Source organism: Tursiops truncatus, chromosome 2 (assembly GCF_011762595.2).
Source record: "Tursiops truncatus isolate mTurTru1 chromosome 2, mTurTru1.mat.Y, whole genome shotgun sequence".
In the NCBI taxonomy this organism is placed as follows: Eukaryota; Metazoa; Chordata; class Mammalia; order Artiodactyla; family Delphinidae; genus Tursiops; species Tursiops truncatus.
This window is the reverse complement of record NC_047035.1, coordinates 14,643,517-14,671,323: the sequence shown is the minus strand read 5'-3', so window position 1 is coordinate 14,671,323 and position 27,807 is coordinate 14,643,517. Positions and strand designations below refer to the sequence as shown.

General features: G+C 46.6%; 1 protein-coding gene and 1 long non-coding RNA gene across 14 annotated transcripts in view; both read right to left on the bottom strand.

Moving 5' to 3' along the window:
• FOXN3 (forkhead box N3) overlaps positions 1–27,807 on the bottom strand; it is a 405,842-nt gene that overhangs the window by 205,574 nt on the left and 172,461 nt on the right. The gene's annotated exons all lie outside the window — the stretch shown is intronic.
• Positions 1,475–27,807, bottom strand: part of LOC141277935 (uncharacterized) — a 29,092-nt gene continuing 2,759 nt past the window's right edge. Inside the window, exon 2 of the long non-coding RNA XR_012329877.1 lies at positions 1,475–27,479. This is a non-coding gene — a long non-coding RNA (uncharacterized lncRNA). The remainder of the gene's footprint in view (positions 27,480–27,807) is intronic.

The following is a 27,807-nucleotide window of genomic DNA, read 5'->3' as shown; positions in this document are numbered from 1 at the left end:
TGATCCACTTTGCTGTACAGCAGAAACTAACACAACATTGTAAAGCAATTATACTCCAATAAAGATGTATAAAAAATCTGCAATTGATTATAAAGCATTGATTTAAATAAAAACCTATGAGGCCACAGCAGTATTCACAGAGAGAAATTTATTTTGCTACCATTAGAGGTGACTATTACACCAATCCCTTTTTCTACACATCGGTCATTACAGTTCCTTTTTGGAACTTTAATGCCAACTAATGACAGAATTAGAAAAATCACCATTTTGCAACTCCCCAGTGAAAGAATTCAATCAAGCATCATCAATGGATACACACACAGTGCCAAATTGTCTCCCCATAGAGTACGGGCTAATCGCAAAGCGAAAAACACAGATAGTGTTGTGGTCGCCCAGGAGAACAACTTTATTCCTAAGAGATTCATGCTGATGTTTTGATGCTACAACTTTCTTCTAACTGGGTCATATAATCTATACGTAAAGATGAAGCAAATACAACAGGTTAACAATTACGGATTCTAGGTAGTAGGGTAATGGGTCACTGTAGTATTTTTGCAGAGGTGTAAATCTCATCACGATCTGTAAAGTCTGGTCCCAGACAGAACCTCTACATCTACAGGCACACCAAACATCTCCGTAAGCGAGCGGCGCTGAATTGTGACCCTAACCCCACAAATTCACATGTTGATGTCCAAACCCCTAGTATCTCAGAATGTGACTGAATTTGGAGACAGGGTCTTTCAAGAGGCAGTTAAGCTAAAATGGGGTCATCAGGGTGGGCGCTAATCCAACGTACGATTGGTATCCTTATAAGAGGAGGAAATTTGGACACAGACACGCACAGAAGGATGACCATGTGAAGACCCAGGGAGAAGGCGGCCATCTACAAGCCAAGAAGAGAGGCCTCAGAGGAAACCAACCCTGCCGACACCTTGACTTCAGACTTCTAGTCTCCAGAGTTGTGAGGAAATACATTTCTGTTGTTCAAGCCCCCCAGTCCGTGGTACTTATTGTGGCACATCTGGCAAACTAATAGGAAAGATTTCCAGGAGAAGGAGGAAGCCTATGCCTCTAATTCAAATGGAGGAACAGTTCTTGCCACCGTGTGCACATTAGCCATTCACTGATATAGAAAATCAAGAGCTCCCAGGATACTGCGCGCGCGCGCGTGTCTGTGTGTGTGTAGGGGGGTGGGAGTTGAGACGGCTATCCAGGATGACTTCGTGTCTGCTGCATCAGCTGGGGAACACCCAGACACCCTGGAATCACAAGTTCTTGCACACTCACTGGACTCCTCTCAGAGCCAGACATGTCTGGGGAGGTCCCCACAGCCGGGTTGTATCCCAGGAGAGACGCTTAAAACGCACATACCTATCTGCTGTAAGTGATCAGATGTGGAATTTTCATCACTGAGCAGAAGTGTTTCAAATATATTAAAATCATTTCTCCTTGAAATAAAACAAACATTCTCATGTTTATCAGCACAGTCCTTCTTTATTAAAAAGAGGAAACATTTAAAATATGTACTTTTTATTACACAGTTTTTACCTTTTCAGAAACAAACAAAAAAGCAAGTAAAAACTGGTAAGAAAGACGTAAGAAAATAGTGTCTCATCAAATTTTTTTCCACAAATTATTCAAATCCTGCTCAGGTTATGAGGATAGAGGGTCAGTTCTAGAATCTCGGGATGTGAGAGCTGGAAAGAGTCTCAGAGATCTGGTTGGCCCTCCTCATTTGCCATTTAAGGGACCCAAACTCTGATGGGCAAAACACACCGCTGGCGGCCTGGCCCCAGTCTCCTGGTTGCAGCCACGCAGTCTTCTCTCAACCAGACCTTCACTCTGGGACCCTCCTTGGCTGTGGTGAGAGCCCTGAGTCCTCCCCCGCAGACAGCGGTGAGGATAGGAAGATTTTGCTGGAACCGTAGCCCATGGCTTCTCAACCTCAGCCCTACTGGCATTAGGGGCAGGGTAATTCTTTGTTGTGGGGCCGTCCTGTGTGTTACAGGAAGTTCAGCAACATCTCTGGTCTCTACCCACTAGGTGTCAGCAGGACTCCTCCCCCAAGTTGTGACAACCAGTCTCCAGATATTGCCAAGCGGCCCCTGAGGGGACAGAACCACCTCCATTAAGAGCTGTTGCTCCAGAGCATAATAAACTACTAAGTTCCTAAGTTCCGGCAGGAAGAGGACTCCCTGAACCCAGAACGCAGGACAGCGCCTTCTCCCACATCACTGACCTCCCCACTGCGGGTGGCTGAGGCCCTCTCTTCCCAGCCTCATTCCTGTTAAGGTCCTGTTTACCTGGGACACCGAAGGACTTCAGTCAAGCTTCACCTTCTTTTCCACGTTAACACCAAAACGCAGTCAGCTTTCCCAAGAAGAACATCTCAGAATGAGCTCTGCACTGACAGCGCTGCACCCCCAGTCCTTGCCCCTGCCTTTCCTGATGTGCCCAGAGCGCGGGCCCCTCGAACCACGTCCCTTAACAGCGCTAACCACAGGCAGGGCTGCTTCTCACTCAGCGCCATGGCCATGACCTCACAGGCCCCACAGACCACGAGCAGTCCTGGGAATCACCTTCAGAATCACTTGTGAAGATGCTCAGCTATGTGGACCAGAGGCAAAACCAGCCCTGAGATGCCTAAAGCTCTGCATGTAACTCTGAAATCAAGCTCAGCAACGGCAGGGGAAAAGCCCTGTTCTCAGAAAATCATCACAAAGACACCAGCAAGGTAATTAACTGAACTGTCATCTGCAAATATTACTGATAAATACCAATAATAATCCTCCACTGTAGACTATTTACTCCCAGTATTCCTGAAGCGACTAAGAGGATTATGCCTCGGACCAAGGCCTCAACCTACAAAACCACACGGATTATAGGTTTGCTCTTAATTTTATAAAGCCTTCCCACAACATCTGGTGGCATGACCATAACAGCCCAACTAATCCTGCACGCCCCGACACCCCAGCCCTGGAAAGCATGCTGCCAAGTCTACGCGGCCCCAGCACACACAGTCCGGGAGGGGCTTCGCGACGTTTGCCTAAATGAAGGTAAAGCTGGCCCCAGGCCCTTGGCTTGACCCTCTCAACTCTCTCCAAAGCTTCACCTGGCCCGCCCACTGCCCACACATTGGCTGTCTACCGGCCACCCACTCCAGATGACCCTTGGGTGCCCAGAGTCTGCCATGGCCAGACCACGACCCATCAGCTTCCTAACGGCCCCCCAAAATCCACCATCTCCTCCTTGATGCCTGTCACGGTGCCCGATGTCACCACCCTCTCCTCTAAGCAGCTGTAAGCCTCGACTCTCACTCCGCTTCCATGTCTGCCCACCCCGCTGCCCCCAGCTGTCAGCACAGCCTCACACTCTACCTCCAGGAGAGTTAGGTCTGGCATCACCTACCCCTTTCCTACAGCTACCAACCTAGTCAACTGCTCACTGCCCCAGCCAAACCCCTGGCCCCTAATCCACCACTCTGCTCCCTCCTGCCATGTGTAACTGCTCCAATCACCACTATTCCCCATGGCCAAGCCTTTGACAGCTCCCAGTGTAGACAGAAAACATCCCACCTTCCAGGCCTCACAGCCTGCACCTTCCTAGCTTCCTGACCTTCTCCTGTGCCATCCCCTTCCCTGTTCCCTCATCCCCCTTTTCCACCAGCTCCCTCTCCAAACTCATCTGTGTCCATTCCAAGTTTGCTCAAGCTACATTCCTACCCCTCCCACAGATGCCCTGTGAGGCGGGTTGGGAGGACATGGGTGTCAGAGTCAGACAGACCCCACCTCAGATTCTGCTCTGCTGCTTACCCGCTGTGTGACCCGTAACAGGCTACCTCGTTGTTCTTTGGAGCCTCGGTTTCCTCATCTATAAAATGGGACAACAATTCCCCACTTCGTGGCCTGCTGAGATCATTAAATAACAGAACATTTGATAAAGAAAGGGTAGCATCTGAGGCAAGGTAAACGTGGACAAGAGCTTACAGGTCACACCGAACAAGACAGGTAAAAGACAATGAAATGCACCCCCATCTAATGGGAGGGTGTCCTGCTGGGTCCCGAGCTGGGGGGGTGGGAGGCAGGCCCAGTGCAACACTGTTCCCCTAAAACCCAAGTGCTCAGAATGCTTGAGTCGTTTTGTGTTTTGCACATGGTTGCTTTTTCGTTTTTGGCTGGAGCCAGTACCATCTGTGAATTACACTGCAGAGGCCAGGTTTTCGATAATTTGAATAAGACCTCAGGGAGCCTGAACTAAACATATGTCCCACAAAAATATAAATTAATTTGTATGTTTTCATCTATTAATTGGGAAAAGGGGCTTTTTATCAATGTCTAAATTTTTAGGAACAGTCAGAGAAAGGTCTGGTTCTTTCCATCACACACACCACCTGGCAAGAAGACATCTTCCAACAGGTCAGCCTTCTCTAGACAGACATGAGGATGGCATAGCATTAGAGAGAGCAAACACAATGGATGGTTTTTAAATAAAAGTACCAGCAAGCTCACTTCATTTTGCTTAAATGAAGGTAAAGCTGGCCCCATGCCCTTGGCTTGACCCTCTCAACTCTCTCCAGAGCTTCACCTGGCCCACCCACTGCCCACACATTGGCTGTCTACCGGCCATCCTCTCCAGATGACCCTTGGGTGCCTGGAGTCTGCTATGGCCCAGCCAGGACCCATCAGCTTCCCCACGGCCCCCCAAATCCACCGTCTCCTCCTTGATGAGACAAGTGTGAGTGTGCTGGTCTCCTAGAGATGTCATAATAAGTTACCACAAACTTGGTGAATTAAAACAAAAGAAATATTAAGTCACAGGCCCGAAGTCTGAATCCAAGAAGCTGACAGAACCACACTCCCCTGAAGACTCCAGGGAATAACATCCTTCCTGGCCTCCTCCCAGGCCTGGTGGCTCCCAGCCATCCTCAGCATTCCTTGGCTTGTAGCCGCATCCCTCCAATCTTTACCTTCCTTATCACTCAGCACTCTTCCCCGTGTGTCCGTGTCCTCTCTTCTTACAGGGACACGAGTCACTGGATTTAGGGTCCACTCAAATCCAGTACGACCGCATCTTAACTACTTACACCTGCAAAAGACTTATTTCCAAATGAGATCACATTCTGAGCTTCCAGGTGGACCTGAATTTGTGGGGGGATACTCCAACCCATTACAGTGATGATCGAGGAAAATCAAGGAATTTTCTAGAATCATGAGGGCAAAAAAGAACTTCAAATATAACCATGGATGTTAAATACATTTCTTCTCTGATACCAACCCCAGTGGACTGGCGGTGGCTTCCAGGAGCGACTCTCAGAGACGGAGCCTGAGCCTGCATCTGCACACAGGTGAGAGCTGCGGCCGATGAGGGCTGCCCACCCTGGGCATGGAACGCGGGGCTGGAGATGGACTCCACACCTCTGCGCTCCCTGGCCTGATGCAACATGCTCACTTTGCAGGTGCAGAAGCCAAGCCTGTGAAATGTACAAGTTGCACCTCCACTTGGTAGAAGCATCAGGACTAGAACCCAGGTCACCTGACAACCACCACTTCCAACAGCTTCAATGAGACGGACAACTTTCCTGTGTCACAGACAAACTACCTACTACAGGCAGACACTAAAAATCAGCCAATGGTTTTCACTGCCAGAAATTGGTTTTGTCCACTTAGAAAACTTTCTAACCTAGACCAGTAAACTTCTTTCCTTCAGCACTGGCCACACACCTACCACAGTACTAGGAATGAGTCCTAGGAACACCTGGGCTAGTTATAAGAGACAACATAATGCAACATGGAGGGGCAGAGATAAAGATATGCCCACAGTATTATGGTTCCACTGAGGAGAGGGAGTCAGCCTGGCCTAGGCAGAGAGCATCATGGAAGACTTCTTGGAGGAGGTGACCCCTGTCAAAGACTAAAGGCCAAACAGGAGTTATCCAGGGGCAGATAAGGATAAGGCCATAACAGCATGAGCAAAAATCTCGATCATTTCTTGAACTATAGCTAGGGTTGCTAACGTGTTGTAAATTATGTGGTTTTATATTCCTTGGAGAAAGAGCCCCACAATGTATTCTTTCTACAAACTGGCACCGGAGGATTATGACTCTCTCCTGAATTGTCATCTTACCAGCGAAGCAGAATTACATAACCTGCTGAGTTTCCATTTTTGCCTTGGCTGTCAGGGTACTCAACTGAAATAAATATATCAGCTTAAGGATTTGGAATATGTGCTTTTCCCCCCTCTCTCTACAGGGTTTGTCTATTTTTGATTTTCACTTTCACAGCCTTATTGTAACACGTCTTCTATGTCTTACAGTAATCTTTATTACAAGGAAGTGGGGTATAAATAATAATCGTGCTGATAAGGTACATATGCCATTGTCTATGAACATGACCCTGGAAATCTAAAAGCTAGAAGAACCTCATCACCTCGAACCTAAGTTAGATTCCACACGGCTAACTTTTTTCAGAGGCCCAAACCCATCGAGTTCTGAGAGGAAAGGGGCTAATTAATTACGAACAAAGCCATCTGGGTCCTGAGGAGAGTGAAGCAAATTTCTCTTTGAATCACAAAGGCTGAGGCAGGGGAAAGGAAAAAAAAAAGAGTTATTTAATGTTCTCTCTGGTCTCTTAAATTTAACTCACACAAGAGAGGTAGAAGAAAGCAAAGGAGAAAAAGAACAAGACAAGAACTACTTATATTACCAACGTGTAAAGACACCTCCATGAGGGCCATCCTCACACTCACTCACTTCCCACTCACTGAGAGAATAAAAAACTGAAGGTTGAGACAAAGGTTTAATATCCATCCATCTATTGAAGACGTGATCCTCCTTTACTTTCTTCAGCTCTGCACCTGAACACCAAATGCCCTCACTGACAGCCAACAGCTCAGGAGATGCACACTGGAGAATGGGGGAGGGTGGAAAATTCCACTCTTTGCCCAGATGTAGGCGATCTAACAGTCTGGAGAAAATTAGCCAACCGAAAATTATTTTTTAATTGCTTCCTGTGCACATAGCACTTGCTAAGTGCCACTGGAGAGGAAACATAAGGCATCGCCCCTGACACCAAGGAACTCATCATCTGGACTCAGAGACCCATGGCCTCCCATCAGGGTCATGTGGGGTCACTGGCACACACTGCACAACTCCGGGAGGTGCCACTGCACAAAGGCTACAACGTGAAGTTGCTGTTCTAAACCTGGCACTGCTGGGCTATAGGAACCTCAGCAAGTTACATAACCAATCTCCTGAGGTGGTTATGAGAATTGAGAGAGATTAGACATGGAAGGTTAAATGAGAAAGTGTCTGACACATAATAAGTGCTCAATTAACATCAACTAGACAAATCGTTATCTAATTAGAGAGAAAGTCAACTGTATTAGTCTGCTTGGGGCTGCCTTCACAAAATACCACTGCCTGGAAGGCTTAAACAACAGGAATTTATTTCTCACAGTTCTGCAGGCTCTAAGTCCAAGATCAAGGTGCTGCCTGATTCAGTTCCTGGTAAGGACTCTCTTCCTGGCTTAACAGACGGCCACTATGCACTGTGTCTTCACATGGCCTTTCCCTGGTGTGTGAGCATGGAGAGAGCGCTTGCTCTCTCTTCCTCTTCTTATAAAGCCACCAATCCTATCAGATGAGGACTGCAGCCTTATGACCTCATTTAACCTTAATTACCTCCTAAAAGCTCCAGAGTCACATTGGGGATATGAATTTAGGGAGGATACAATTCAGTCCACAGCACCAGCATAGGAGAAATGACCATCAGTATAATATTTATTGAGTACCTAGTACATTCCAGGAGTTGTACCGTCATTATATCACTTGTTCTTTAAGCAACCATGTAAGAAAGGCATTATTCTTCTCCTCATCACAGATGAGGACACGAAACTCATTAACAGTAATTAACTTGCTGAAGGACACACATCTGGCAGATGGCAAAACAAAGATTCATACCCAGGTCTCTCTGATTCCAAGCTCCTAAAAAATCATCTGCACTGCTCCTTATTTCATTAGATAGCAAACTTTGTTATAAAGTTTATTATAAGCCGCACAGACTTTAAGTGCCAAGGGCCAGAGAGTGTAATAAGATCAGGGGTAGATCCCATTAAGGACATAGGCTTTAAACTGAGTTCTTAGGAAAGAGCTTGGCTGGGCTGTACAGAAGGGAGAAAGAAAAGGAAGTCCAGGGAAAGACAACACAAGTAGTGGACCATGCACGGTGCGCTCTGTAGAGCAGGCAGGGGGCCCACCTGTCCCCACCGGGGACAGAGAAGCAGAGAAGCAACAAGATGAAGACAGCTAAATGGGTGAAGACTCAGAAGGGGCTATAAAGTCAGGGAGGAGATGAGAACTCACTTCCATGGGTGGCAGCAACCAACGAAGACACCTGAGCAGAGGACACAGTGGTGACAGTATTCAAACTACAGGGGACAGAGCTGGGAGATGGGAAAGGCTGTACCTGCCACTCAGGGATAAAGGGGGTGGGGCCACAAGCAAGGTGTCCTCCAGAGGCCCAAGGAGAGGAGGAATCAAAGACAACAGTGGGCCTAGCACCAAGGGGACCAGGAGAATGGGGGTGCCAGTTACTCGTTCAGCAGAACTTCTGGAGTCCCCTGTGTAAGGCGCTGGTGCTCCACTTGGAGAAGGAGAGAGATGGTGAACAAGTAACATGTAAGAGTTTAAATACACCTGCGGCAAAGTGCTCCCTAGAGGAAAAGTCCTCATGGAGCCCAGTGGGAGGGCTTAAGCAGGACCTCTAGGAAGAGGTGTCATGAAAGCTAGAACCTGATAGTTAAGAAGGTGTCAGGTTGGGGGAAGAGCACAAAAATTTAAAAATGAGATGCCCAAGAGGCTGACAGCAAAGCCTTTGATGGGGGAAGACATGGTGAGACAGAACGGATCCCAGACATCAGGGAACACAGCTCTGCCGGTGGCCGGCTCACCAGTGCTAACAGAGTACCGGTCCCGGATTGCTCTGTGATGCCAGGTGGCATCCACAAAGGGATCCCGGAGAAATCGGAGGATCCAAAGTCAGGTGATTCAGAAGGAGAAAGTCCTGGGAAACTGCGCATCTGAAGCACTGGGGAAGGAACTAGGACGACTCGGGAAACACCGTAATATGTCTTGCCATTAAGAAAGGAAACACTTGGGCTTCCCTGGTGGCGCAGTGGTTGAGAGTCCGCCTGCCGATGCAGGGGACACGGGTTCATGTCCCGGTTCGGGAGGCTCGCACATGCCGCGGAGCGGCTGGGCCCGTGAGCCATGGCCGCTGAGGCTGCGCGTCCGGAGCCTGTGCTCCGCAACGGGAGAGGCCACAGCGGTGAGAGGCCCGCGAACCGCAAAAAAAAAAAGAAAGGAATTCATCCTGCGAGGCTCCAGTGGGCAGTTGCAGCTCGAGGGACAGCTTACAGGAGCTCTGTTTGGGTTTTCAGGGCAATCCTTTTCGTCCCATCTGGGATGCTTTCCCGAAATGGGTTCGAAAGTAAAACACAGGAAAGTCAACACTTCTCTGTTACCACGCCCACCTCACCAGCATAAAAGCGTGTTCCTTCTCAGAGTGCTTAAAACAAAACCAAGAAAAGAACAATTATGAAGTCCCTAAATACGCCCAACCTTTCAGACTCGCAGCATTTCACACACACTGTAATTTTCTCCTTTCCCTTCCCAGCCGAGGACTCCCACAGTTCCCCAATCAAGACCCAAGATTCACGCCCAAGGATTTCCAGCTCCTTCTCAATGGGTGTGTTTAGGAGAATTACGCTCTTCATAACTCTTATTATTAAATTTTTTAATTTTTAATTTTTATACACTGGCAAAGTACACAAGCAATCCAAATGATTGCATAAAAAAACTGTTGTGAAGAAAAGGATGGAAAGCTGTTGAAACTGACCATGTGTTGGCTGGCGGGGGTGGTAGGATGGCTAGAGGCATTTGCTTGTTGACGATGTACAGGAAGCCAAATTCGGTGCACAAAGGGCGGTCTGGAGGTGTCGATGCATGATATTAGTAAGCCCACCATGGAGGTAGCACAGAAATGATCCAGCTGGTCATGGCCACAGAGAGGACACTGCCCTTTGGCCCACCACCAAAGAGGGATGGATAAGGAATAAGAAGGGTCTTTCCAACCACCCAATTTTATAAAATTATGGCTTTTTTTTTCTGTTTTGTAAACCATAAAAATTCTGCACTGGGAATGTTTTCAGCCATATGTTTCAATAGCACTACACATATATATATATATATGGTATATGTTTGAAAAGTAAGGAAAACTGTTACTTTAAGAAAATGATAAAGCCCTGAAATCCACTAATATATTTTTCAATCAGGAGACTATGTTCAGGGATTTTCTCTAAGCTGCTTTTTTTTTTTTTAAAAAAAGAGGAACTCCCAACCCACAGAGCAGACAATTTGCTTTTTCTTCCAACTGACAAGCAGTATCATTCTGTATTAGATACTAGAGAATTCTTCTTATTGAATGTGCTTTTATTCGGGGGCGGGGGGAAGCCTAGTAGGAATAAAATACAAGGTATTGAAGAAAATAAAAACAGCACAAGGATGCACCAAAGTAACTGAATCCACACGTATGACCCAAATCTCAGGCAACCCTTCTGAAGTCCTTGCTGTTCCCTGGTGATGCCATGAGAGGGGCTGTTACTTCCGTCCTCACATATGGGAGGGGAGACCCTCTCAGGAGTCCAGATCTTCTCAAGAGCTCCTGCCCTTAGCACTTAGGAGGTGGTATCTCCAGAAAGTTCTCTTTCCAGACGTTAAGCTTAAGAGTGGGTCCAGCCCACACAAGCCAGAGATGAAGAGGACTGGCATCTGTACAGGGAACTCTGTTTACTTACTTATGTCTGGTCTCCTGGGACCAGTTAAGGCCAGCGAAAACTTTAGGAAAGAGAATCACCTTGAACCCAAGGAGCAGCCCGACTGCCCATGGCCAGTCCCAGACCGACCTCAGCTCTCGAGGACGGCCAGCGAGTCCTCCTTCTGGCAAAGCAGCCTGGGTTCAAGGGCACAACTGTTGCTCAGAAACAAAATGTTGTTGCACTGTGCAAACTGAAGACACTCGACAAAAGTGCCTTCGGATGCTTAGTAGAACTGAGGTCATGCACACACTGAGTCATCGGGAACAAAGTAGCCAATACATTAATAATTCTAAGGGGATGCAGCCAGGCCCTCCGTACCAAGAACCCATCTGACGTGACCATTTGGGGTTGTGCAAACTGAGTCTCGTGATTTCATGTCTCAGTCAAAAGGATTTTTCTGCTGACCAACACGGTACTCCAAACAAGAGTCGCTCCTTCCGACTTCAAGGTTTAGACAGATCCTAAGAAATGTCAGGCAGGTACGGCACCTAGTTAAACCAATTCAAGACGATTGCCAGGCAGCAAGGACCATCCTGTGGGTTCAATGCATCTAAGACCCTGCCATGGGCACAGGGGCACGTGAGTGGGCCCCGGAGACAGACGCCCGGTGCAGGAGACGGCCCAGGACGGGGCGGGGAGCACAGGAGGGCTTGGGGGAGGACTGAGCCAGGCCCACAAACACCTCAAAGTAGGCAGAGATGAGCCTGCAAAGTCTCTGCTCTAACAAGGTACCTCCTGAAGAGGATGAGATGAGTGACATGAGTTGAAAACAGGCTGACATCTTTAAGGTTTTCACGTGTAAAGTTAAAAAGTTAAGCCCACTTCCTGCTCCATCACCCCATACCACCTCCACCTACTAGAAACACCGAGAAAAGCCTTTCAGAAAATGCTTCCATTCAGAGAAAAGAGGGGAGGTGACAGAAAGGAGGAAAAACAAAAGAGAAGCACATGGGCACTCATTACAATCCATTACTGATAAAGAAGAGAAAGTTCAAGTGCACGACCAACAAGCAACGGTCCCAGAAGAACGAATCCCAGCAGTTTGTGTCCCAGGCTGTCCTCTGGCAGTCTGTGGAGCAAATATGCCCGGAACCCTGTAAATTCCCCCCACTTGGTCGTCAAGACCCGTGGTCTCCTCATTCACCATCCAAACCCGAAGAGGAAAACAAACGGTTTGTCTCCTAACTTGGCTTCTTTTTCTGTAATGTGAATGAGGTCAGCTTTCGAATGTCCTCAAATAGGCAGTGTTAGGAGTGGGAGAAGCTCTAAGCTCTGGAGATGTGGGGTCCGGGTCGGAATCCACCACCAGTCCCCGCTGTGGGTCTGCAAGCACCTCTCCAACCTCAGTTCCCTCCTCTGTGAAAGGACACAGTCCCGCTGTATGATTCTTAATTATGTTTGGCTAGGGTTTACGCTTAACATCATTAGTGTAAGCAGAAACTCACTGCTATTTCTTTTTGCTGCTGTGTTAGTTTCCCATGGCTGCTGCAAAAAGGTGCCACGAACTGAGTCCCTTAAAAATAACAGAAATTTATTCTCTTGTAGTTCTGGCTTGAAGTCCAAAATCCAGGCATCAGCAGGGTTGGTTCTTTCTGGAAGTTCTGAAAGAAGATGTGGTCCATGCCTCTCTCCTAACTCCTGGTGTTGCCGGCAATCCTTGAGTTTCCTGACTTGTAGACACATCACTCCAACCTCTGCCTCTGTCTTCACCCGGCATCCTTCCCTGTGTGTGTATCTCTCCTCTTCTCATACGGACACCAGTTATACGGGATTAAGGCCCACCCTAATCCTGTCTGTCCTCGTCTTAACTTGATTCCATCTGCAAAGACCCTATTTCCAAATAAGGTCACACTCACAGGTACTGAGGGTTAGGGATTCAACACGTCTTTCGAGGGGGACACAATTCAACGCATAATGCTTGCTTAGACAGGCAAATGAAGGCCACCATGAGACGTCCAAAAATGACACCGTGTGAATAAGCTGCCATTTCTGAATGGATGATCTGAAAACCTTCACGGCCGTCTCCGAATGGCCGTTGATCAGCCATGGCCAGGCGACAGCCACAAGCAGGGCTCCTCACCAGACCCCATACCTCAGCACCGGGGCAAACAGATGGCTCAGACTGTGTACACCAAACACTCTGCACGGGGCAAAAAAAAAAAAAAGACCAACTGGGAGTACATTTCAGAAAACTCAACCGCTGCTAAGAAAATAACCATCTGGCCATAAATTACGCCTGCACAGGCAGCAGGCTTGTCCAGAGGGAGGCAGGACAGACGCAGTGAGGGTGACAGAGGGGCAAAAGTGAAGCGAGAGCCCAGAGGTGTGGCTTGTCCAGAGCAGGAAGTTGGGGAGAAAAGATGGGGATGAGCACAAGTGCCTGTCACCGCCTCCGACATCACTGGGAGTTTATGAAATGATTTTTTTTTCCCCCCCGATACGCGGGCCTCTCACTGTTGTGGCCTCTCCCGCTGCGGAGCACAGGCTCCGGACGTGCAGGCTCAGCGGCCATGGCTCACGGGCCCAGCCGCTCCGCGGCATGTGGGATCTTCCCGGACCGGGGCACGAACCCGTGTCCCCTGCATCGGCAGGCGGACTCTCAACCACTGCGCCACCAGGGAAGCCCCCCAATACAGTTTTGATTTCGGCACGAGAAAGGGCTTGCAGATTACACACATCCCAGGTCTGCTGTTCCCACATGGGAAGGGTCTTCCAGAGAGCTAGCACCGTGAGGGCAGGGCTTCTTCCCAACACTTCCTCAAGCCCTTTGGAAATCACATTTATGCACAGCACTGCTGTGTAAGCTGCCACATCCGGCTCCTGTGCTTTGGGCAGAAGTGTTCTTTCTAGGCACACCGAGTTGACACTGGTGATCTGACACAGATCAGAACCTGTGACTGGGGGTCACATCCTGCATGTGTAACAAAAGCATGGAGGAGGGAGGATAAACAGTCCCCCAGCGCAAGTGGTTTGGGAACCACGGATCTAGGCCACCTCGGCTTACAGATGAATGACAACACACTGAATAAACACAGTGGGACCACAAGAGAAGGATTACTGAATCGCATGGAGAAATCTCAGGTTCAGAGAGATGCAGGCACACGCCTAGGTCACAGAGCTGGTCAGCTGACCCAGTTAGCTCTAGAACCCAGAGACCCTAAACATCTAGCTCAGTGCTCTGTGCACCATGCAAGCTTTCTACTAACCCTCTCTGTTCAACAGTTACCCGTTCATCAACACATATAAAAGCCAAGCCGCAGGCACCCCTCTGCTCTCCCACAGCACCTTGTATGGAGGTCACACACCAAGTTGGGCATGAATTTTTTTATATGCTCATCTCCCCCACAAGACTGGAATCATCCTTGTTTTCCTGATGCCTAGCGCAAAGCCTGTTTGTAAGCACGAAATGCCCACTTGCTGAATGAATGAATGAGTTATCAGAAAGTTTCAGGCACCAATACAGGGGTGGTAATGTATTAATACTATTTCAGAGAAACAACTCCCTCAATATAAACTGATCTCTAAGGAAGAAGGAAAAACTTTTCAAATACGTTAAAGGACCAGAGATAATAATTGTAGAGCTAATCAAGACAAATACTTAAGTGGATCCTCCAACTCTCCTCTGATTCCATTTGTCCCTGCTTCTGGGCATTCTGCATTCTCTACGCATAACATACGTATCAACAAACAGGTCCTATGCTCACCAGGAAAGATCTGGGTGGATTTCATCGATGGCTATAATACTAATGAGCAGGTAACTCAAAATAGTGCCTGTAAGACTTATCCAAAGACTAAAATTCAAGGACATTTTGAGTAATTCATGAAACAAAAATGTGACAGGCTTGAGCATATTTTCAAAGGTCACAAACAAATGATTTTTTTTATAAAAAAAATTTACTACATTCAGTAACTCAAAATAAGACACATGAAGGAAAATAAATCCCATGTAAATGGCACAAGTTTGTGTCCATTTCCAATTAATCAGAGTCTTGAGGAAGGAGTGAAGCAAGGAGATGGTGCAGAGGAAAGAGCAGCCGACCTGGACTCTGCGCCCAGATACATGAGTTTCTAGCAAGTCACTTGCACTGTTTGGACCTCAGATTCTTCTACAAACCCCCACCATCTTCTAGAATCCCAGTAAAGAGATCCCTATCAAAGAATTTAGGGAACGGAAAGAACAAAGAAAATCTGCTGTGCTTTAACAAAAGTGACAGACTCTTGGGTGTCATCCACAATTCAGCGATTTCCCAGGGCAGGGGTCAATTCTCCCGTATCGCCTGAACCCCCTCTTTAGCTACCAACTGTCAAACACTCCTTGGTCAGCACATTCGGTGCTAAGACTCTTTCCCTTTTGTTAATTCTTGACAAAAGGGTGGCGGCTCTTGGCCACTGAAGGTAGACAGAGGCCGTTATCTGGGCAAGCCCACAGTCTTACAGTGGACTGAAAAAAATAATTGGAAGCAGTGTTCTTCCTAATTAAAGAAAGCTACTCATACAGGGTATACAAACCTTATTAACAGTAAATATTCGAGTGTTCAAAAAACCTAAACCTCAATTTATCTTAAAACACTTGAATTGGTGGCTTATGGCTCGTCCATTCTCTTATAAGGTATTTCAAGAATACCTACCATCGGGGCTTCCCTGGTGGCGCAGTGGTTGAGAGTCCGCCTGCCGATGCAGGGGACACGGGTTCGTGCCCCGGTCCTGGAGGATCCCACATGCCGCGCAGCGGCTGGGCCCGTGAGCCATGGCTGCTGAACCTGCGCGTCCGGAGCCTATGCTCCACAACAGGAGAGGCCCCAACAGTGAGAGGCCCGCGTACCGCAAAAAAAAAAAATAAAAGAGAGAAGAACTAGACAAAATATTTTGAAATGAAAAAAAAAAAAAAAAAAAGGATTACCCACCATATACCAGGCACTCCCTTATTCCAGCGGGTGCAAAAGTAGATTCCATGTGATCCCTGCCCTCAGCCTCAGTGTGGGGAAAGGAGTGAAGCGAGAACACCACAGGGACAGATACTAAGGGGATGATTACACTGCAAAATAAGTGCTGAAAAATAATGGGCAAAGTGGGGAACAAAAACTAAAATGGGCAGGGATGGCTTGGAGAAGGTTTAGAGGGGTGCAGGTCACTGGGTCTTCCAAGGTGAGAATGCAGCGTCCAGAAGAGAAAAGAGGAGGAACAATCCAGGCAGAGGGAACAGTGTACGCAAGTCAAAGTCTCGAAGTCGGCATTAGAGCACAGGGCCTTCTGCAGGAACAGAGCCCAGAGATTCAGCAGAAGGACTGGAGTATCAGAATAATGACAGAAGAGGAGGATGAAACGGGAAGACAGCTTCCTTTAAATGATGAGGGGAAAAAAGGAAGAGGAAGGAGCATAGATTAAAAAGAGATTGAAGAGATTTGGAGAGATACAGGTATCCCCTGCTTTTCCAAAGTTTGCTTTATGCCACTTCCCTTTTACAAAAGACCTATTTTAGTACTTGTTTCACTAACAGAAAGAAATCCAAAGCTCTTTGCTTTTACAAGAAAAGGCAAAAAGCGAAAAGAGCGTTCATTTTTTTGCAGCAAATACCCCAGCAGCAAGGGGGGGGGGGCCCACCAAGCTCCTTCCCCAGGAACCACACTCAGCATCTCAGCATCAAACCGCTAGAGCTCTGAACTGTGTCTGTGTCTGTGCTTTACCCTAATTTACTTTGTGCATCCGTTAGCAAGATGCGTCCTACGAAAGGTTTCATAGGAATGCTCTATTTTCAGACAGTGGGGGGAAACCCTGTACGTCAACCAAATGTCACATGTGGACCTTCTTTGGACTCTAATTTGAAAAAACCACTGCTAATTTTTTTTTTTTTAAACAGGCGATCAGATAAATTCTAAAACAGACTGGATTTTAGACATAGTAAAGAATCATGGTTAATTTGGTTTAGGAGTGATAATGGTTTCGTGGTACGGGGCGGGTGTCTGTGTGTGTTTGAGAGTTCTTACGTATTAGAGATACATTCTGAAATATCTGTAGATACAACAATACACTGCCTGGGATTTGCTTTAAATAATGGGGGGGTGGGGGGGCGTGAGAAGGGTCAGGGGGAGGTCGGATGAAACAAGATAGGTCACATGTTAATGACACATACGGTTTGTGGACTCCCATGACGGTTACATGGTACACTGAAGTCCATTATACTACAGTATTAACATCTTCCAGAATACAAAGTATAAGGAAGGCAGACTTTATAAGCCCAGCTGAAGAGTTTGATCTTGGTCCTCTAAGCGCTGCTTCTGAAAATTTCAGTGTAAAAAAGAAGCATTTGGGGAGTGTGCTTAAATGCAGATGCCCAGGCGGCACCACCAGAAGTCTGGGCTAAGGCTCAGGAATCTGCATTTCTAATAAACACTCTAGATCATTCTAGGTTGGTGGTCAGAGCCACACTCTGAGATCAACCACTCCAGGTAACAGGAGCCACTATAGGGCTGTGAATTAAATAAGCCCTCTGGCAGCCCCGTTTCGACGGACTTGAGGGGACACAGTAAAGTACCACCCAGCAAACAACGAAGATCAGCAGTTGTAGGGTTAGAGAGGAAGGGACGGCCAGAGAGACTTGAAGGAGGCAGAATCAGGAGACGTTTGTAACTGACTGGGTACGGAGTTGAAAAAGAGGGAAGCATCAGGGATGACCCCAGAGTGTCCGCAAGGACCCCGTCTTATACCTCTGGGTCCCCCACAGCATCTAGCGCAATGCCCTCCACACTCCAAGGGCTCAAGGTAGTTGAATGAACAAAGGAATGAAAGAAATCACCTATTGGACCCTGTTTCCCATAGAACTAAAGGGTTAATATTACTGTGTTTACCTACAATGCCAAAGGGGAAAAGATGTTACTGCCTGAAACCAGAAGAGGGAAAGATCCACCCGGACACCAAAAAATGATTAAATCCACAGGGCAGTGCCGAGCGGGCGGGTCGCTCGTTTCATTCCTCTATAAACTCTAGGAATTCCAGAATGGTCAGGTCATTCCTAGGAACTGGTGGCACCAACAAATAAAAGCAAGGATCAGTGAAAACAGAATTCATTAAATAAAAATAAGAGCAAAACACTTAAAATGAACAATAAGTTGCAGAGTGTTTGTTGTTTATAAATCTGGCCCAAGTTAGTTAAATCTACTGAAAATCAGTCAGAGCTGGCCATGGTCTTTTTCTCCATAAATCTCTGGGCAGCAGGAAGTTCTGCAGCAGAGGACAGGGCTGCTGCCAAAACCTTGAAGACATAAGCAAGAATCACTTGCCTCCAGCTTTGCATCTTTGTATATGCCCTGGGTTTGCTCAGAAATGTCTAAGGGCTCTCCCCCGCTTTAGGAGCAAAGTCCAGACTCCTTGGCGTGGCACTCAAGACCCCCAAAGTCCAGCTCAACTGACCTTTCCAAATCTATTTCCCTCTCTATCCCACAGGAGTCCTCTGCTTCAGGCAAAAGCAAAAGCCCCAGATCTTGGTTCAACACCTGGCTGGGTCACTTCGCTGGCAAGTCAATGAATTTCTTTGAGCCTCAGTTTCCCCACTTATAAATAGAACATAGTATCTACTTTTACAGTTGTTGGAAAGCTACAAGATCATGGATGCAAATGCCTCACACAATTACAAACAGCCCCCAAACAGATCTGTGAAAATGTCAGTTCCCGGTTTCAGATCCAGTCTTCCCCAAATGCATTCCCACCCCCATGTCCAACCTAACCCTAATGACTCCAGTGACCTCCTATCTCCCTGTTACCAGCCCCAGTCCTGGCCACCCAGCTAATGAAATTCCATCTCCTCTCTGGGATTTCTCCCATGGCTCTGCTAACCCTCAGGGATCATTTTCTCCTTTGGATTCCCAAACCATGTAATTCTGGCCATTGGACAATCAATCCCTTGGCAATTAGCAAATGATACTTTCCTGGTCTCTTTTTATCTTTGCCCAGTCTACTCCACCAGAGTTTCATAATCTCTTTGTATCTCCAGTCCCCGGCATGAAGTAATTATATTTTTTCCCCCATTTTGAACATCTCAATGTGATGACAGGGGCTGGTAGACAATGGTTATTATTATTAGCAAGAACCATTACCCAATCTCTTGTTCTTGAAAATCAGGACAACTTGTGTTGGATAGATGACATTTACTCCTGTCTGGAACAGGGGGCTAGAGTTCATCATTTTTGGTAATCAATCAACCCTGTGATTACAGGCAATTTGAGGGCAGCTGGCAGGAAAAAGTAGCCACCAAAGAAAAACTTTGCTAGTTTGAGAACCACCAGCCCCAAATCTACGGAAATGAAACGCAAGAAAGATGAAGTCATCACAGAGACCATTAATGAAGGGAGGCACAAGACAGTCCCCGAATTCTCGGTGTGAAATTCTCCATTATCTGTTGGAGAGATGCTGAGGGGACACAAAGGGAAGTGGAAATCACAAAATACTTCAGAGTTATTTATTATTTTTCTTTGCATTATTAAAATGTTTCCAAAGACCAAAGGCTTTCCAGACAAGTTTTTGTTGCAGGCATGTTTCAAGCCCAAGCCCAGTCCCCACCCCAGATGAAGCGATGGTCCCAGCAGCTGCCTTGATCCAGGGGACCCTGCCCATGTTGTGACCAGGGCTGAACATCTGATTCAGGGAGGACAAGTCTGTGACTCTGAAACGATGACAAGGACACTGCACAGCGACGACGGGCACTGGGCCATCACATCGCAAGGGTTGGTGTCAACACGCCACCTCATCAAGCCAGTGGTGTGAGGAAGCGGAAATCAAGAGCCACACGGGGGAAGCCAGGCTACTAAGAGGAGACTGGAACGGATCCCCAGAGAATGGCAGGATGAGCATCCGTGTGGCCACAGAGGGACAGAGGGAGCAGTTCCAATCGCCATGGACCCCAGATGTGCTTTACCGCTTGTCACCACTGGTCCATGGGACTATTACGTCCTTGGGAGGACTACTCTTCTACTTAAGGCAACTTGAGGGACTCTGTTTGCCTTGCAACCAAATGCACCCTGACGAGGACATTCTCCTTAAATGAAACTAAATAAATTCCACCAGGAGATCCCTCTTAGAATCTATTTCAACTGACAGCAACTACTTTTGCCTGATTTATTACCTGGGTAAGCCCTTCCTCCTGGAAGCGGGAGGGGCAGCGATCTCTTTTAAAGCAGGACTGATTTTACACTAGCAGGGCCAGCGTGTGCAGTCCTACAAATACAGCGCCCTACACGATACATCGAAACTAGTTTGGTCAGCTTATCCATTCCCGGAAAGCAGGGGAGCCACCACATCAGCAACTCCGTTGCTAAGGCAACTGCTTACTTACCATATCAAATGCAAACTCGTTGCTATGGAGACACATATACAAGAAAAATTCCTCTCTCCAGCCAGAGACCAGATGGCAGGGAACTCGCCAAAGCCATGGGTTAGGGGGCTCTACTAAATGGGATGTTTAGCGGAGTGCATTTTTCTCATCATATCAGAGATGCCACTGGCCCTGAACACGTTTAGAAGTTATACCCTCGTTACAAGGAGCAAAAGTTGTTCTCTTCTGCCTACAAAACTACAGGCAGTAACTACCATAACTACAAATAAGTTATTTTTGAAATAATTCGGAGTTTCTCCCTCTAAATATAAACCGCTTTTGTTTTTATTCGCCATGTTGAATATACCCCAAAATGAATTTTCTTGTCAAACACTAATGGAAATATAATTTCCTACAGAACTAAAATAGAGGTTTGATTTCAGCTCCTCTCTGATGGAGAGGTAATCCAGAAATCCTCTTTAGTTTCCACCAAATAAACGCTAATGCGTCCCAGATTCATAACTCTACTCCGACTTCTCTAGTGAGCTTGAAACTCACATACCAAACTTCCAACTTGATAGCCCCACCTAGATGTTCAAAAGTCATCTCAAATTTAACATGGCCAAAATAGTATTTTTTGCTCTAACCCCCATCTCACTTCCCAACCCACGTTTGCACATACACCTTCATCTGCAAATCCCAATCCTGGTCTAAGCCAGAATCATTTCCATCATCTCTAACCTGTACCACAGGAACAAGCCCCAAACAGATGTTCCCCCTCCAGTCCCTTTAAACACCTCATTCTCCCCTCACGGACGTACTTCCTACAGGCCTTCTTTCTGGTGCTTGTACATTTCAAGCCACTGCCACCTCAGGGCCTTTGCACATGCTGTTCTCGCTGTCCCAAGTTTTTGCTCGGCTGCATCCCTCTTGCCATTCAAGGCGTGGCCCAGTCAGCTCCTCCAGGAAGCCTGCCTCTCTCCTCCCCACCCCTCTCTGGTACATTATCCCATTTTACTGTCTTCACTGCATGTATCATCATCTGATACAGTACCTATGTGTCCATGTATGGATCTACTGTTTAACACGTGCCTCCCTGTCACCCTCCCTGTCCCCACCCCATGGATGGTCCAGGAGAAATGTGAGGGACCATCACAGGTCACCACTGTGTCCCCAGCACCCAGAACAGTGCCTGGCCCTCCACAAACACATGGCACAGATGAACCACCGCTGAAAATACTTCTACGATGAAGGAGAAGTACTTCTACATCTTTTTGTGAGGAGTCTATTTTTTACTTTGCAAAGTAAGGCTTCCGTAGGGTCTCAGAACTGTGGCTGCGAATGCAGGTTCTCACTTTACATGACTGCATCTAGGGAAGATTCTAGAAGGAACTCAGCATTCCGTGAAGTATTCCGGGAGTACTTAGCGTGACTCAGCACCCCAGCTCTGTGCCACACTGCCTGTCCTCTGGTGCCACGAGACTGGATTTTCTTCTCCTTCCACGACAGCCATGATTGGAGTCAGCGCTCACCTGACTTGGCCTTTTCTTCTAAAAACAAAGTACGTATGTACAAGTGTTCTGCTAGCTGACTGTTTTCTATCTAATGACATCAGTTAAATCATTTATGGGTCCTGTCCCTCAAGGATGACAGTCATCGCTTTCTATGAGGCCCTTCACAGAGCTCCAATAAGTGGAAGGCAACACTGACCTTGACCTCACTGGGCCCAGAGGGGACCCCGCACAAACCCTGTGTGGACAAAAGGAGGAAAAGGAAGGGTAATTGGAGAGCCTGTTCCCCTGAGCAGCAGCACAGTCCCTCTGCCAGTATTTACTGGTCTCCTGCTGTGTTCACAAGCAAAGGTACTCAAACAGCACGCGTGCACACACACAGACACAGACACACACACGTAAATCAAAGGCTTCATTCTCTTCTTGGAACTGTCAGTAACCTCGCACAGCAAACCATCAAGTTATTATTAAAAGAACTACTTTACGTTCCTCCCTATCTTCAACCATATATTTCCCTTGCTTTTCTTCTTATCACACCTGCCACAGACTACATCTTCACCTCTATCAAGCTATTGCTTTTGAAGATATTAAATGCAATTTAACCAGAATATCTGGAAGCAAAATGCTGATTAACTGGAATATTTGAAAAACGGGTCATCATCTCTGCTTTAAGTTACAAGAGCAATTTAAATTTCCCCCTTTAGCATCCTAGCTCCCCACCAATTCTTCATACTCATTTACATAACCTCTCCGACCACCCATTTCTCTCTTTCCTTTTCTCTGATACTGTTCCAACACATCCCTTGGGTCCAGCAACATGCATCTCCTAGACCGCCTAGACTTCTGTGACAGAAAATCTCAGGCTTGCTTAGTAAGAGAACCAGCATTTTATTTGCGATTGCAATGGGCTCAGCTAAAAGACTACATTCCCCAGACTTCTTTGCTGCCAAGAGGGGTCATGTGGCCAGGTGCTAGCCAATAAGATGAAAGCAAAGTGCGGGGTGGGGGGTGGGGCCTGTTTCTGGAAAAGTTCCTTAAAATTGGTAACTCAATGGAACCCCTTTTTGTCCTTCCCTGCATACCCCTTTCTGCTTCCTAAAATGAGAACAAGCTAGCAGATGCCATCTTGGACCATAAGAAGACTTTGAGAATGGAAACCAGCAGTGTATTAAGCACAGTAGAGCAGAAAGATAAACGGAATGTTGATCTCTGTCCAATACTTCAAGACTTACTTTATGTGACAAAGCAATGCACTTCTAGCTTAATTCACTGTTATTTGGAGTTTCTATTTATAATAGAAACAGTCAAACCTCATCCTAACTACTCTATTCTTGGAGGTCTCATGTTCATTCATGCTTTGTTAGCAATTTATTCAAGTGCCCCCCGCCCCGCCCCCCCTAAGGAATATTCAAAACTTGTCCGTTACTGTCTTTTATGTCAGCTCCAAGTGCCCCTCGTTGGGGAGGGGAAGCCTCCTTGACTGACCTCAATGACACCAATCACTTACTGATCTGGTACACTTCTCATACCTGTGACGGTTTACTCTTCTTTATTTATATTTTTATAATGTCTCCTATTTCACTGGAATGTAAACTCCTAAAAGCCAAGAACCAAATCTCGTTTTCAATTTTAACCTTTGATATCACCAAACAATTCTATTGAATAAAGTAACTAATAAGCAGAAGGTGCTTGAAGCCCCTGAAATTATAGGCAATGAGATACTGGTGTCCTACTAACAGGGAGGCATTCCACAGGAGCGGCGGGATGCAATTCCTACTGTCTGAAAACTTTAAGCCAGTGTTGAAGCAAATGTAGCCAAGATAAATTCTTACAGGGCTGGCTGGATGTATTCATTGAGAGAAGCCGCAAAAAAGTTAAAAGCGACAAGGGTGGAGAACAAGAATTAAACACTTTAAGGGGTCCACGAATCCCAAATCTGCAAACAAAAGACCAGGCTAATAAACACAGTATCATCGAAACGAACATTACATTAGCTTTTAAATATATCATCATCTGTTTCAAGTGCAAAAATGTCCACTGGGAAGGAGACAGAATTTTCTAAAAAATCTACAATCTGCCATCATATTGCTAAAGCTTAAGAGCATTAAGATGGCCAAGGGCTCCATGAGAGGATACCGATTAGTCCCAACAACCCATCGCTATTTGTGAAAGAAGCGGAACACATGACTTTCAAATAGGAGATCGGTGTGCCAACTTCCTATATTATTTAGCACAGAGAATTATCCTGCAGCTAAAGTGATTTCAAAGGGAAATCCTAGAGCCTCTTCAGCTCAACAGGGGAGGTTCTGAGAATAATTTCTTGCTGGTTGCATATCCAGCCAGTACGTCAATGAAGAAGCATCTCATAGACCTACCTAGGGACTACCAAGCCCTACTTTGCAAAATGATACTGGACAGATACATTAATGGGGCCCTGTGATCCCCAAGAACCAAGCTTTCCAGAACACGTGTATAGACCCTCATCAAGGTCAACAGCAGGGGAGTCACTGTGAGGACTAGAAAAGCAGGGTATCCTTGAAATGGAAGGGCCAGAAAAGCAATGATGTGAGAAACCAGAAACAGATAAGTAAAAGGGGGAGAGAGAGCTGAAAGAAGGGCTTCTGCTGGTGAATTCCGTTAGCCAGAAGGAATTTCTGCAGGTGGGGCTCACTGGACCACGAAGTCTTTCTAGGCCATGGCCACATACATTCAATCTTGCACCCTTTTAGCACTTCGTATAGTTAAGTATAGTACGTACTGAGCACAACAGGTGCTTTAAAAAGTTTGTCGAATGAATGAATGAGCAATGAACAGCTGGCAAGAGCAAGACAACAGAAATGTCCCCCCAGCCAAAGCATCTATGCCTGGAAGAATCAAGACAGAGCAGTACCTGGAACAAATGGGCAAGATCGGCGGGGCAGCGTGGCCGAAGGCAGTACATAGATTTTTTGGCCTCACTGAGGATGCTGGTATGAAGTGCTTCCTATTCCAGGTCCTGTGACATGGGGGTATGTTTATTTCAGGGCCCCCAGAGACGGCCTGAAAGGCTGGTAATGTCTCAGCCTTCCAAGGCTACACAGCCTATAGCATAGACAATGGAAAGCAGCCTGCCAGGGAGTGGGCGCTGGTGAGAAAGAGGCTGTGTTCCTACTGCTGTCCAGGGCAGCGCCAGCGCAGGGATAGACGGGACCGTCACTTGCCCCAGAGGCCACGGAAGAATCTTATACACTTCATCTCATTTTTGCATGTCCTACCATCGAACATTACCCTGATTTTTTGTAATTTACTCATCAGGACAGAACTGCACAGTTTTTCAAAGAGCATCATTTATCCCCACCCTCCAAAACATAATAACAGTAGTAGCTACAGGCTTTCTTCTTCCTAAAATGACCATCACAGGAATGGGGGCCATTTCACGGGAAAGGGAAATGCTGTGGTCGCACCCCCAAGAGGAGGGAATGAGAGCAACTGTGATATGGGGGTGTTGCCATATAAGAGGTGCTCCATTTTCAAAACTGCCTTTGAAAAAGAATTTCATCCACCAGGATGGAAAAGCGAACACCAAGGGGGCTGGGAATTAGAGGGAGAACTTGTATAAACAGTGTCTAGGCAGGGAGAAGGGGCTTTGAACTTGGGCCAGACCTCAGTGGAGGGGACCTGGGAGGCAGGGGGCCTGGGAAGAGCCTGGAAACAGGGAGCTGGAGGGCCATGATAGGCTTCGTGCAAACGCCGACACCCTTCCAGCTGCTTGACAAGGACAGAGCTTGGCCCCGTCCTGACAGCACAAAAATATTCTCTATATTTACCCTTCTCTATCCTGTACCTGCAGAGTAAATTCTGAGTTTATCTGGGTTATTTTAATTCCCCTATAACTCACGATCATAGGCTACTTTGGGGAAGCACATAGAGATCATCTACAGCAGCGTCTACACTGAGAACGTGTGCTCAGGCACCAGAGTTAACTTCAGCACATGCCCTTTAGGTTTGCAGGGAATTCAGGTGAATTCCTATTGTGCTACTTACGAGCTGCGTGACCTCCAGCAAGTTGCTTAACCACTCTGAGCTTAACTCATCATCTATTTTAAGAATGAAACTAGGGCCTACCTCACAGGGTTGTAGTGAGAAAGAAATGATATATTGGGAAAGCACAAAGAAAGTGTTCCACAGTAAGTCCACTATTGTTATTATAATACACCAGTGGGTCTGCACCTTTCCAGGGTCAGAGGTCCCATTAAGAACCTAAAAACTGAGCAAACAAAATCTTGAGATCCTCTGGGAAAATGCATAGTCACGTGACATGTTGTCAATAATTTCAGGCTGTTTGCAAAGTCTCTCACATTCACAGAGCCCAAATCAAGAAGCTTCGGGTAACAATAAACTCTTGCTTCTATAGCTGAGAAAACTGAGGCCCAAGACAGCCATGTACCTCCGGCATCAGAACTAGAACCAGGTATCTTGGCTTCCAATCCAGGCCTCTTTCAACCAAGACAAGCTGCTTATATTTACAAGCTAAAACTGTACTTAAAGCACTCAGCCCTGGATATAATAAACATATTTCTGTACACTGTTTCCTTTATAAACCCTGTTATGACAACAATGTGTTTTGTTAAAGTGTCAAGCGGGGAAGTAGAGAAAAAGCAGAGAAACAGCAAACACACACCCCTGAGCCATTATAATCCAGTTTATAAAAAAATAAAAAGTACACTTTACTTCTCATTTACAAATACTCGGAGAGGTTAGTACATGCTAATCTTACGGTTCCAACTGAGAACTGTATTTAGGAAATAACAAAACTTAATCCCAGACTTTGGACCTCAATCTTGATTGATGTGGGCAAAGGGCATCCACAGATGAAACCGTAAGATGAAAGGCTTACGGGGACTTTGCAGAGGAGGAAGCAGCCGACTCTACGTGAACCCACAACACGAGCGCAGCGTCCCCAGGAGTGGGTCAACCAGCCTTCCTGATGTGAGGAGGCACGAGACTCGTCTATAAAGTATTCCTGAGGGAAAACAGCCGGAATGGGATCTAGCCTTTTAGCACTTACTTCCATTTCACAGAATATATGCACGAGGGGACAGAGGAACAAGCTTCACGAAACCCCAATGAAGCAGACGTATTACGTGGAGGGGTCTATTGGACAAGGAAGGGGCAGGGGTCTGCCGTGGACGGAAACAGGCTGAAGAAACAAAGCCAAATGCAATGTGTAAACAATGTTTGGATCCTTATTCAAACAAACATTTTGTAAGCCATCCAGGATATCTGAACACAGATCTGCCTTTAGGTGATACCAAAGAACTGTTCACTTTATCAGAGGTAACACTGGCATTGTGGTTATGGAAACCGTTCTTACGCACACTAAAATATGTTGGGATAAAATGACATGAGGGCTAGGATTTGCTTCAAAATACTTAAGCAACAGCCAAAAAAAAAAGAAAAAATGAACAAAGGAAGAGAGGCAAGCCCTTGTTAACTACTAAATCTGGTGTGGGCAGTGATGGTGGTTATACAGAGTCACTGTACTACTGTATGCAGTCACTACCATACAGTGACTGATTCTCTCCACCGTATATGCTTGAAATTTTCCATGATTGGAATAAAAACAAAAACAAAACAAACAAAAAAAAAAAACGCTATCTCTCAAAGTCCTATTAGAGATAAAACAGGAAGAAAAAAAAAAAAAAACCTCTCTTCTCACCTAACTTACCCATTCATGAGAATATGTCCTTGACGAAATCTCAGCACTGGAAAGAACCCAAAAGGGGATCTAGTTCAGGGATTCCCAAATCTGGCTGTAAGTCAGAAATACCTATGAAGCTTATGAGAATTTCAGTTTTCCCCAGCCCACCTCAAACCCACTGAATGAGAGTCTCCAGGAAGGGGCCGAGAAGCGGCGGTGGTGTGTAAGTGCCGCAGGTGATTCCGGTGCCACCCAGGTTGCTCCCTCTCTAGCACCCCACCAAGCAGCCGTGCAGCAGGGGACTGTCCCGAGCCCCCAGGGACAAGGATCACACCACATTCTGCATTCTCATGCTTATGCCACGCTTAAAACCGTGTCCCACACTTTTAAAAAGAAAACAAAAAGCGGAATGGCTAACTCTGCAAACACAGCTCGCAAGG